This window comes from Scyliorhinus torazame, chromosome 12 (assembly GCF_047496885.1).
Source record: "Scyliorhinus torazame isolate Kashiwa2021f chromosome 12, sScyTor2.1, whole genome shotgun sequence".
NCBI classification, from domain to species: domain Eukaryota; kingdom Metazoa; phylum Chordata; class Chondrichthyes; order Carcharhiniformes; family Scyliorhinidae; genus Scyliorhinus; species Scyliorhinus torazame.
The window spans coordinates 85,083,281-85,093,145 of NC_092718.1; the positions used below are offsets into that span (position 1 = coordinate 85,083,281).

Sequence of the window (9,865 nt, forward strand, 5' to 3'; positions counted from 1 at the left end):
TAGACGAATATATGAATAGGGTGGGAATGGAAGGATACGGACTCCGTAAGTGCATATGGTTTTAGTTTAGGCAGGTACCATAGTTGGCGCAGGCTTGGAGGGCCGAAGGGCCTGTTCCTGTGTTGTATTGTTCTTTGTTCTTTGTCAGTACTGAGGGAGTGCTGCACTGTCGGAAGGTCAGTACTGAGGGAGTGCAGCATTGTTGGAGCATCAGTGCTGGACTGTCAGAGGATCAATGCTGAGAGAAATCAGTACTGAGGGAATGTTGTTCTGCCTATGAGTTAGGACTGAAGGTTTGTGTGTAAATGACCGGCTCATGGCCAATTTCATGGGAGCACATGAACCATGACCAATAGAGAGACAGCGCATGACCCTGGGAGCAGAGTCCCAGGTCGTGGGGCCCCCCGAGCCAGAGAATCAAATCCTAACCACCATTGCTCTGTGTCTGTCTGTAGTTGCCTTTACCTGCTGTTAATAAGCCCCCTTTGTTGTTACTGGAAATTTCCGGTGTATTGCCTCGAGCCACCATGTTTTTTCTTGTTCGTTCATAGGACGTGGGTGCCGTAGGCTGTGCCAGCATTTATTGGCCATCCCTTACAGTCCTTGAGGGGCAGTTAAGTGTCAACCCCACATTGCTGTGGATCTGGAGTCACGTGTCGGCCAGACCAGGTAAGGATGGCAGATTTCCTTCCCTAAAGGACATTAGTGAACCAGAAAGGTTTTTATGACAATCGACAATGGTTTCATGGTCATCATTTTAATTCCAGATTTTCATTGAATTCAAATTTCACCATCTGCAGTGGCGGGATTTGAACCTGTGTCCCCAGAGCATTACTCTGCGTCTCTGGTTTACTCAGGTTTACTAGTCCACTACACCACCACCTCCCCATATTGGAGCGAGATAAGCGATTCGATGACCCATCCTCTCAGAAGAAACAAGGCACAGTTGCCCTCTCATGTGAAGGTAAAGGATAATTCAACAGGGTCCAACACTGATACTTTTAAACAGTGGAGTTAAACATTATGGAGAGCCAGAGGAGATATCTCTTCATGGGAAAGCGTTATTGGGAACTGGAATATTTTGTGACACTGGATAAAAGCAAATTACTGCAGATGCTGGAATCTGAAACGAAAGAGAAAATGCTGGAAAATCTCAGCAAGTCTGGCAGCATCTGTAGGGAGAGAAAAGAGCTAACGTTTCGAGTCTGATGACTCTTTGTCAAAGCTGACAGACAAAGTGAACTAACGTTTTGAGTCCGATGAATATTTTGTGACAGATTGTTTGAGATAGGGACCGTTGCCCATCGCACTGGTGAAGCTTTGAATGGGTGCGAGCTACGGGAATGTGGAAGAATAGAAGAGATGAAAAAATGCTTTGGGATTGTTTTTGGAAAGAATAGTCAGAGTCACAACTGGTTAAATCGCTTCTGAAAGGCAGCAACCATTTTTGGCTTATACATAGATACATAGAAGGCAGGAGCAGGAGGAGGACTTTTGGCCCTTCGAGCCTGCTCTGCCATTCATCACGATCATGGCTGATCATCCAATTCAATAGCCTAATCCTGCTTTCTCCTCATAGTCTTTGATCCCATTCGCCCCAAGTGCTATATCTAGCCTCCTCTTGAATATATTCAATATTTTGGCATCAACTCCTTCCTGTGGTAATGGATTCCACAGGCTCACCACTCTTTGGGTGAAGAAATGTCTCCTCATCTCTGTCCGAAATGGTTTACCCTGAATCCTCAGGCTGTGACCCCTGGTTCTGGACACACCCATCATTGGTAACATCTTCCCTGCATCTACCCTGTCTAGTCCTGTTACAATATGACATCCCCCCTCATTCTTCTGAGGCTTCAAAGAGAACAATCCTAACCTAGTCAATCTCTCCTCATATGAGAGACCCGCCATCCCTGGAATCAGTCTGGTAAACCTTCGCTGCACTCCCTCAAGAACAAGAGCATCCTTCCTCAGAGAAGGAGACCAAAGCTGCACGCAATATTCTAGGTGTGGCCACACCAAAGCCCCGTACAATTGCAGCAACTCATCCCTGCTTCTGTACTCGAAACCTCTCGCAATGAAGGCCAACCTCCCATTAACCTTCTTTATCGCCTGCTGCACCTGCATGCTTACCTTCAGCGAATGGTGCACAAGGACACCCAGGTCCCGCAGCACACTCCCCTCTCCCAATTTACAACCATTCATGTAGTAACCTGCCTTCCTGTTTTCGCTTCCAAAGTAAATAACCTCACACTTATCCAAATTATACTGCATCTGCCATTGATTTGCCCACTCGCCCAAACTGTCCAGGTCATGCTGTAGGATCTCTGCATCCTCCTCACAGTTCACCCTCCTACCCAACGTGGTATCATTTGCAAACTTTAAGATGTAAAATTTTGTTCATTCAGCCAAATCATTAATATATATTGTGAATAGCCGGGATTGAATACCGGTCCCTGTGGCACCCCACTAGTTACTGTCTGCCAATTTGAAAAGGAGCCATTAATTCCTATTCTTTGTTTCCTCTCTGCCAACCAGTTTTCTATTCACCCCAATATACTTCCCCCAATCCCATGCGCTTTAATCTTGCACAATAATCTCTTATGCGGAACTTTGTCAAACGCCTTCTGAAAGTCCAAAAATACCACATCGACTGGTTCCCCCTTGTCAACTGTACTGGTTACATCTTGAAAGAATTGCAACATATTTGTCAAGCACGATTTCCCCTTCATCAATCCATGCCGACTCAAACTGATCCTGCCACTGCTTTCTAAATGTTCCGCTATAAAGTCCTTGATAATGGATTCAAGAATTTTCCCCACTACCGATGTTAGGCTTACTGGTTTATAACTCCCTGCTTTCTCTCTTTTTTTTCTTGTGTTTTATTGTCACAAATAGGATTCCATTAACACTGCAATATGAAAAGCCCCTAGTCACAAGATTCCGGTGCCTGTTCGGGTACTCGGAGGGAGAATTCAGAATTTTCAGCTGGTACAGGAATTGAACCCGAACCTCCCTTTTTGAGGATTGGAGTGACATTAGCTACCCTCCAATCAGCAGGGACTATGCCAGAGTCCATGGAATCCCAGAAGATGACCACCAATGCATCTACTATTTCCAGAACCACCTCCTGTATCCTGGGATACAGATTCTCAGGTCTGGGGATTTATCCACCTTCAATCCCATCAATTTTCCCAGCATCTTTTCTCTACTAATATTAATCTCCCTCAGTTCTTCCCTTTCACTAAACGTTTCATTCTCCAACATTTCTGGTATCTGATTTGTGTTGTCTTTTGTGAAGACAGAAGCAAAGTGTGTATTCCATCACTCAGCCATTTCTTTATCCCTTATAATGCATTCTCCTGTTTCTGTCTGTAAGGGGCCTACATTTGTCTTCGCCAGTCTCTTTCTCTTCACATATCGAAATAAACTCTTAGTGTCAGTCTCTATGTTCTCTGCAAGCTACCTTTCTTACTGTACTTTCCCCTTCTTAATCAATACCTTGGTCCTTCTATGCTGAATTCTCAACTGCTCCCAATCCTCAGACTTATTGGCCAAGATTCTCCGACCCTGCACCGGGTCGGAGAATCCCCGGGGGGAAGCGAGAATCACACCCAGCCGCCGGCTTCCCGATCTCCCCTGCCGATTCTCGGGCGCCCGCGGGATTCCTGCTGCGCCTGTCAGGGTCCGTTCCGTTGATAGCGCCCCCCCCCCCCCCCGGTGATTCTCCGGGCCCCGACGGGCCGAGTGGCCGCCGAGTTCGGCCGAGTCACGCCGGCGTTGGTTACTCAGGTACCACACGACGGGACCTGGAAAGTGTGTCTGCAGGGACCATCCTGGAGAGGGGGCGGGGGGATCCGACCCCGAGAGGGGGCCCCCATGGTGGCCAGGGCCATGATTGGAGCCTACCGATCAGCGGGCGGGCTGGTTCCGTGGGGGCCTATGTTCCTCTGCACCGGGCCCCTGTAGGGCTCCGCCATATTGCCCGGGGGCCGGCGCGGAGAAGGGAACCCCCACACATGCGCGGAATCATGCCGACCATAGTGCGCATGTGCGGAATCACGTCAGCCGTTCCGCGCATGCGTGAACTCGCGCCGGCCGTTCTGTGCCATCTGGAGCTGCGGGGACCACTCTGGCACTGACCTAGCCCCCTAGGAAGGGGAGCATTCCCCATTATCGGGGACCATTGATGCCAGAGTGGTTAGCGCCACGTTTCACGCCGGCGTGGGGAGATAGCCCTATGATTGGAGAATCCCGTCCATTATTTTTCGTGGCCAATCTGTATGCTTCTTCTTTGGATCGGAAACTATTTCTAATTTCCTTTGTAAGCGATAGATTGGCTCTTCTCCCCATTGTGCTTTTGTGCCAGACAGGAATGAACAGTTGCTGCACTTCCCCTATGCATTCCTTGAATGTTTGCCATTGCCTATCCACTGTCATCCCTTTAAGTAACTCTCCCTAATCTATCAAGGCCAACTCATGCCTCATATCTTCATAGTTTCCTTTATTAACATTCAGCACCCTAGTCTCCGAATCAACTACTTCACTCTCCAATTTGATAAAAAATTCTATCATGTTATGGATGCTCACCCCCAAGGGGTCTCGCACAGCCAGATTGGTAATGCTTCCCTTCTCATAACACAGTACCCAGTCTAAGATGGCCTGCTCTCTAGTTGGTTCCCCCAGATATTGGTCAAGAAAACCATCCCGTATACATTCCAGGAATTCCGGCATTGTGGCTAATTTGATTTGCCCAACCTATGTGAAGATTAAAATCACCCATGAACACCGATATTCCCTTGTTACATGCATCTTTAATTTTATGTTTAATGCCATTCCCAACATCATCACTGCAGTTTGGGGGTCAATGATACCCACTAATGTTTTTGCCCCTTGGTATTTCTCAACTGTACCCATACAGACACCACATTGTCAGAGAATTCTCACTATTGTTAATTTCCTCGTTAACCAGCAGTGCCACACCACCACCTTTTCTTTTATGCCTGTCCTTCCTAAATACTGAATACCCTGGGACATTCAGTTTCCATCCCTGGTCACCCTGCAGCCATGTCTCCGTAATCCCAATTATATCGTACCCTTTTATATCTATCTGCGTGATTGGTTCATCCACTTTATTGCAAATGCTCGGGGCATTAAGGCACAGAGCCTTTAAGTTTGTCTTTTTCATATTGTTTGTTCTGCTCCCAATATTTTTCTCTTTTGCCCAGTTTGAATTTTGCCCTTGATTTCCCCACATTATCACTTTTCTTATTCCCTTTTCTACCTTTTGTTTTAGTTCTTGCTCCCTATTTCTCTGACTCCTTGCATAGGTTTGCATCCCCCTGGTTTGAGAGCCTCTGTCCATCATAGCCACATCAGTATGTTTCTTCTGTGTGTTATTGTGAAAGAACGGATTTGAGCAACTAAACCAGCTATTGTGTCTTTTGTTCAGAACTTTGAGATGTCTTGAATTTACCACTTCCTATTTTGGAAGATGATCAGGATTTCAGCAACTCTCACTGTCAGAGGGTCAATACTGAGGGAATTCTGCACTGTCGTGGGGTCAGTACTGAGCGAGCCTCCGCTGCACTGTCGGAGGGCCAGTACTAGGGAATTCTGCACTGACGGAGGGTCTGTACTGAGAGAGTGATGCACTGTCGGAGGGTCAGTACTGAGTGAGCCTCCGTTACACTGTCGGAGGGTCGGTACTGAGGGAGTGCTGCACTGTCAGAGGGTCTGTACTGAGGGAGTGCTGCACTGTCAGAGGGCCAGTACTGAGGGAGTGCCGCACTGTCAGAGGGTCTGTACTGAGGGAGTGCTGCACTGTCAGAGGGTCTGTACTCAGGGAGTGCAGCACTGTCAGAGGGTCTGTACTGAGGGAGTGCTGCACTGTCAGAGGGTCAGTACTGAGGGAGTGCTGCACTGTCAGAGGGTCAGTACTGAGGGATTGCTGCACTGTCAGAGGGTCAGTGCTGAGGTTGTGCTGCACTGTCAGAGGGTCAGTACTGAGGGAGACCTGCACTGTCAGAGGGTCAGTACTGAGGGAGTGCGGCACCGTCAGACGGTCAGTACTGAGGGAGTGCTGCACTGTCAGATGGTCAGTACTGAGGGAGTGCGGCACCGTCAGAGGATCAGTACTGAGGGAGTGCTGCACTGTCAGAGAGTCAGTCCTGAGGGAGTGCCGCACTGTCAGAGGGTCTGTACTGAGGGAGTGCTGCACCGTCAGAGGGTCAGTACTGATGGAATGCTGCACAGTTGGAGGGTCAGTACTGAGGCAATTCTGCACTGTCGGAGGGCCAGTACTGAGGGAGTGCCGCACTGTCAGAGGGTCTGTACTGAGGGAGTGCTGCACTGTCAGAGGGTCTGTACTCAGGGAGTGCTGCACCGTCAGAGGGTCAGTACTGATGGAATGCTGCACAGTTGGAGGGTCAGTACTGAGGCAATTCTGCACTGTCGGAGGGCCAGTACTGAGGGAGTGCCGAACTGTCAGAGGGTCTGTACTGAGGGAGTGCTGCACCGTCAGAGGGTCAGGACTGAGGGAGTGCTGCACTGTCAGAGGGTCAGCACTGAGGGAGTGCTGCACCGTCAGAGGGTCAGTACTGATGGAATGCTGCACAGTTGGAGGGTCAGTACTGAGGCAATTCTGCACTGTCAGAGGGTCAGTACTGAGGTTGTGCTGCACTGTCAGAGGGCCAGTACTGAGGGAGTGCCGCACTGTCAGAGGGTCTGTACTGAGGGAGTGTTGCACTGTCAGAGGGTCTGTACTCAGGGAGTGCTGCGCCGTCAGAGGGTCAGTACTGATGGAATGCTGCACAGTTGGAGGGTCAGTACTGCGGCAATTCTGCACTGTCGGAGGGCCAATACTGAGGGAGTGATGCACTGTCAGAGGGTCAGTACTGAGGGAGTGCTGCACCGTCAGAGGGTCAGTACTGAGGGAGTGCTGCACTGTCAGAGGGTCGGTACTGAGGGAGTGCTGCACCGTCAGAGGGTCAGTACTGAGGGAGTGCTGCACTGTCAGAGGGTCAGTACTGAGGGAGTGCTGCACCGTCAGAGGGTCAGTACTGAGGGAGTGCTGCACTGTCAGATGGTCAGTACTGAGGGAGTGCTGCACCGTCAGAGGGTCAGTACTGAGGGAGTGCTGCACTGTCAGAGGGTCGGTACTGAGGGAGTGCTGCACCGTCAGCGGGTCAGTACTGAGGGAGTGCTGCACTGTCAGAGGGTCAGTACTGAGGGAGTGCTGCACCATCAGAGGGTCAGTACTGAGGGAGTGCTGCACTGTCAGATGGTCAGTACTGAGGGAGTGCTGCACCGTCAGAGGGTCAGTACTGAGGGAGTGCTGCACTGTCAGAGGGTCGGTACTGAGGGAGTGCTGCACCGTCAGAGGGTCAGTACTGAGGGAATGCTGCACTGTCAGAGGGTCAGTACTGAGGTTGTGCTGCACTGTCAGAGGGTCAGTACTGAGGGAGACCTGCACTGTCGGAAGGTCAGTACTGAGGGAGTGCTGCACTGTCAGAGGGTCAGTACTGAGGGAGACCTGCACTGTCGGAAGGTCAGTACTGAGAGAGTGCGGCACTGTCAGAGGGTCAGTACTGAGGTTGTGCTGCACTGTCAGAGGGTCAGTACTGAGGGAGACCTCCACTGTCGGAAGGTCAGTACTGAGGGAGCACTCCTCCGTTGATCAGAAGAATGTTAGACAAAACAGTTTTGAGCCTCACACCCAGATCTCAATACGAAGTAGAAATATTTCAATATCACCAATCATTGGAACCTTTCTTTATAAAGTCACAGCATCAACAACAGACAATGTTGGTCATGGGTGTAAATTCCATTTATTTATTACTTACCCAGGACCTGTCCGGCTGCTTGACTGGAGAGCTAGTGCCGACACAATCTGCTTGGGTTGAACAAGCTCATCCACTGCTGCTCTCTCTGTGTATTTCACCAGAAAGGCTTGATCTGTCACTGTGACTCAAAATGAGGAAGCTGTATCAAAGTGAGACAGCACGTTTCACTCCCCTAACAGCAAACCCTGTGGCTATAAAAGAATATCAGAACATAATTGGAACACGAGATGGACATCCAGCCCCTCAAGCCTGCTCCACCATTTAATCATTGTGGTGATACACCACTGTACTTCCCTACCATTGTACATAGTATATAATAGTTGTGTGTAACGTGGCCCTGTAGTACTGTGTATTGTACTGTAGCTCTGCAGAGGTTCGGTCACTGGTAGGTAACCCGACCTGGCCACGGAGAGCTCCGCCTTAGCCACTCCCCCGGGAGTTACGTATAAGAACCCTCTTCTGGGACCGGCCCCATTCTGTCTGGGGTCGTCTGTGTCGGGTAAGCCTCCCATGTAGTATATTAAAGCCTGAGTTAAAGTCTCACATGTCTTTGTGGTTCTTGACGCTTAGTGCATCAATCATACAAATCTAACCTGGCCTTAACTCCACTTTCCTGATTGCCCCCCATGACCTTTGACTCCTGAGATTAATGTAAGAAATTGTCATATGTTATATTTATTTGCAGTAATGAAATTGGGACATAGAATATCCAGTGCAGAAGGAGGCCATTCGGCCCATCGAGCCTGCACCGACACATTTAAGGTCTCACTTCCACCCCATCCCCGCAACCCAACAACCCCTCCTAACCTGTTTGGTCACTCAGGGCAATTTATCATGGCCAATCCACCTAACGTGCACGTCTTTGGACTCTGGGAGGAAAGTGGAGTACCCGGAGGAAACCCACGCAGACACCGGAAGAACGTGCAGACTCCACACAGACATTGAACCAACGGGGAATCAAACCTGGGATCCTGGCGCTGTGAAGCCACAGTGCTATCCACTTGTGCTACTGTGCTGCCTTGCCTGTGTTCAGATGCATACAGACAGTATGACTAGTCGAGCTATGATTAAGGTGTTGTAAAAGTGAACTAATCATTGATTTTCAGCTGAAGCTAAGAGATATTGAGAACATTTACTTGTTCACAGATATATAGTTAATGGAATATTATTTATGTTTGAAAGACCTCTGGGGTGTATATATTTTATGATTGGTATTGTGTTTGGTCTTGGCTAAACGTGTCAAGAGATGTCTTGTTGGAAGAGACAGAATAACGTCTGATAATTTGAGTACATGATGTGGAGATGCCGGCGTTGGACTGGGGTCAGCACAGTAAGAAGTCTTACAACGCCAGGTTAAAGTCTAACAGGTTTATTTAGAATCACTAGTTTTCGGAGTGTAGCTCCTTCATCAGGTGAATCATTCGTTGTTTGGCTTGGTATTACTGAATTTAAAGATAGCAAGTCTAAGGAGCTGCTGTTTTCACGCGTTGATGCTCTGACAGTTTATCTTTGATCATAGAATCATATAATTTACACAGGCCCTTGGAAAGAGCACCCTACTTTAAAAAAAAAAATTTTTTGGAGTACCCAATTAATTTTTCCCAATTAAGGGGCAATTTAGCATGGCCAATCCACCAACCCTGCACATCTTTGGGTTGTGGGGGTGAAACCCATGCAAACACGGGGAGAATGTGCAACTCCACACAGAAGTGACCCAGAGCCGGGATCGAACCTAGGACCTCGGCACCGTGAGGCAGCAGGGCTAATCCATTGCACCACTGTGCTGCCTTAAGAGCACCTACTTAGGCCCACACCTCTACCATATTCCCGTTAACCAGTAACCCCACCAAAACTTTTTTGTGCACTAAGGACAATTTAACATGGCCCCTCCACCTAATCTGCACATCTTTGTACTGTGGGAGGAAACCGGAGCACCCGGAGGAAACCCACGCAGACACGGGGAGGACGTGCAGACTGCGCACAGACAGTGACCCAAGCCAGGGATCGAAGCTAGGTTCCTGGCA

The 9,865-nt window shown here is 49.1% G+C and overlaps 1 protein-coding gene across 2 annotated transcripts in view; it reads right to left on the bottom strand.

Annotated features, from left to right (window-relative positions):
* The window catches only part of LOC140386532 (myeloid cell surface antigen CD33-like), a 104,657-nt gene extending 96,764 nt beyond the window's left edge, over positions 1 to 7,893 (bottom strand). For both annotated transcript variants that reach the window (XM_072468941.1, XM_072468940.1), the window contains exon 1: positions 7,842 to 7,893. The gene's annotated coding sequence lies outside the window, so the exon portion shown is untranslated. The remainder of the gene's footprint in view (positions 1 to 7,841) is intronic.
* Positions 7,894 to 9,865: the final 1,972 nt, after the last annotated feature.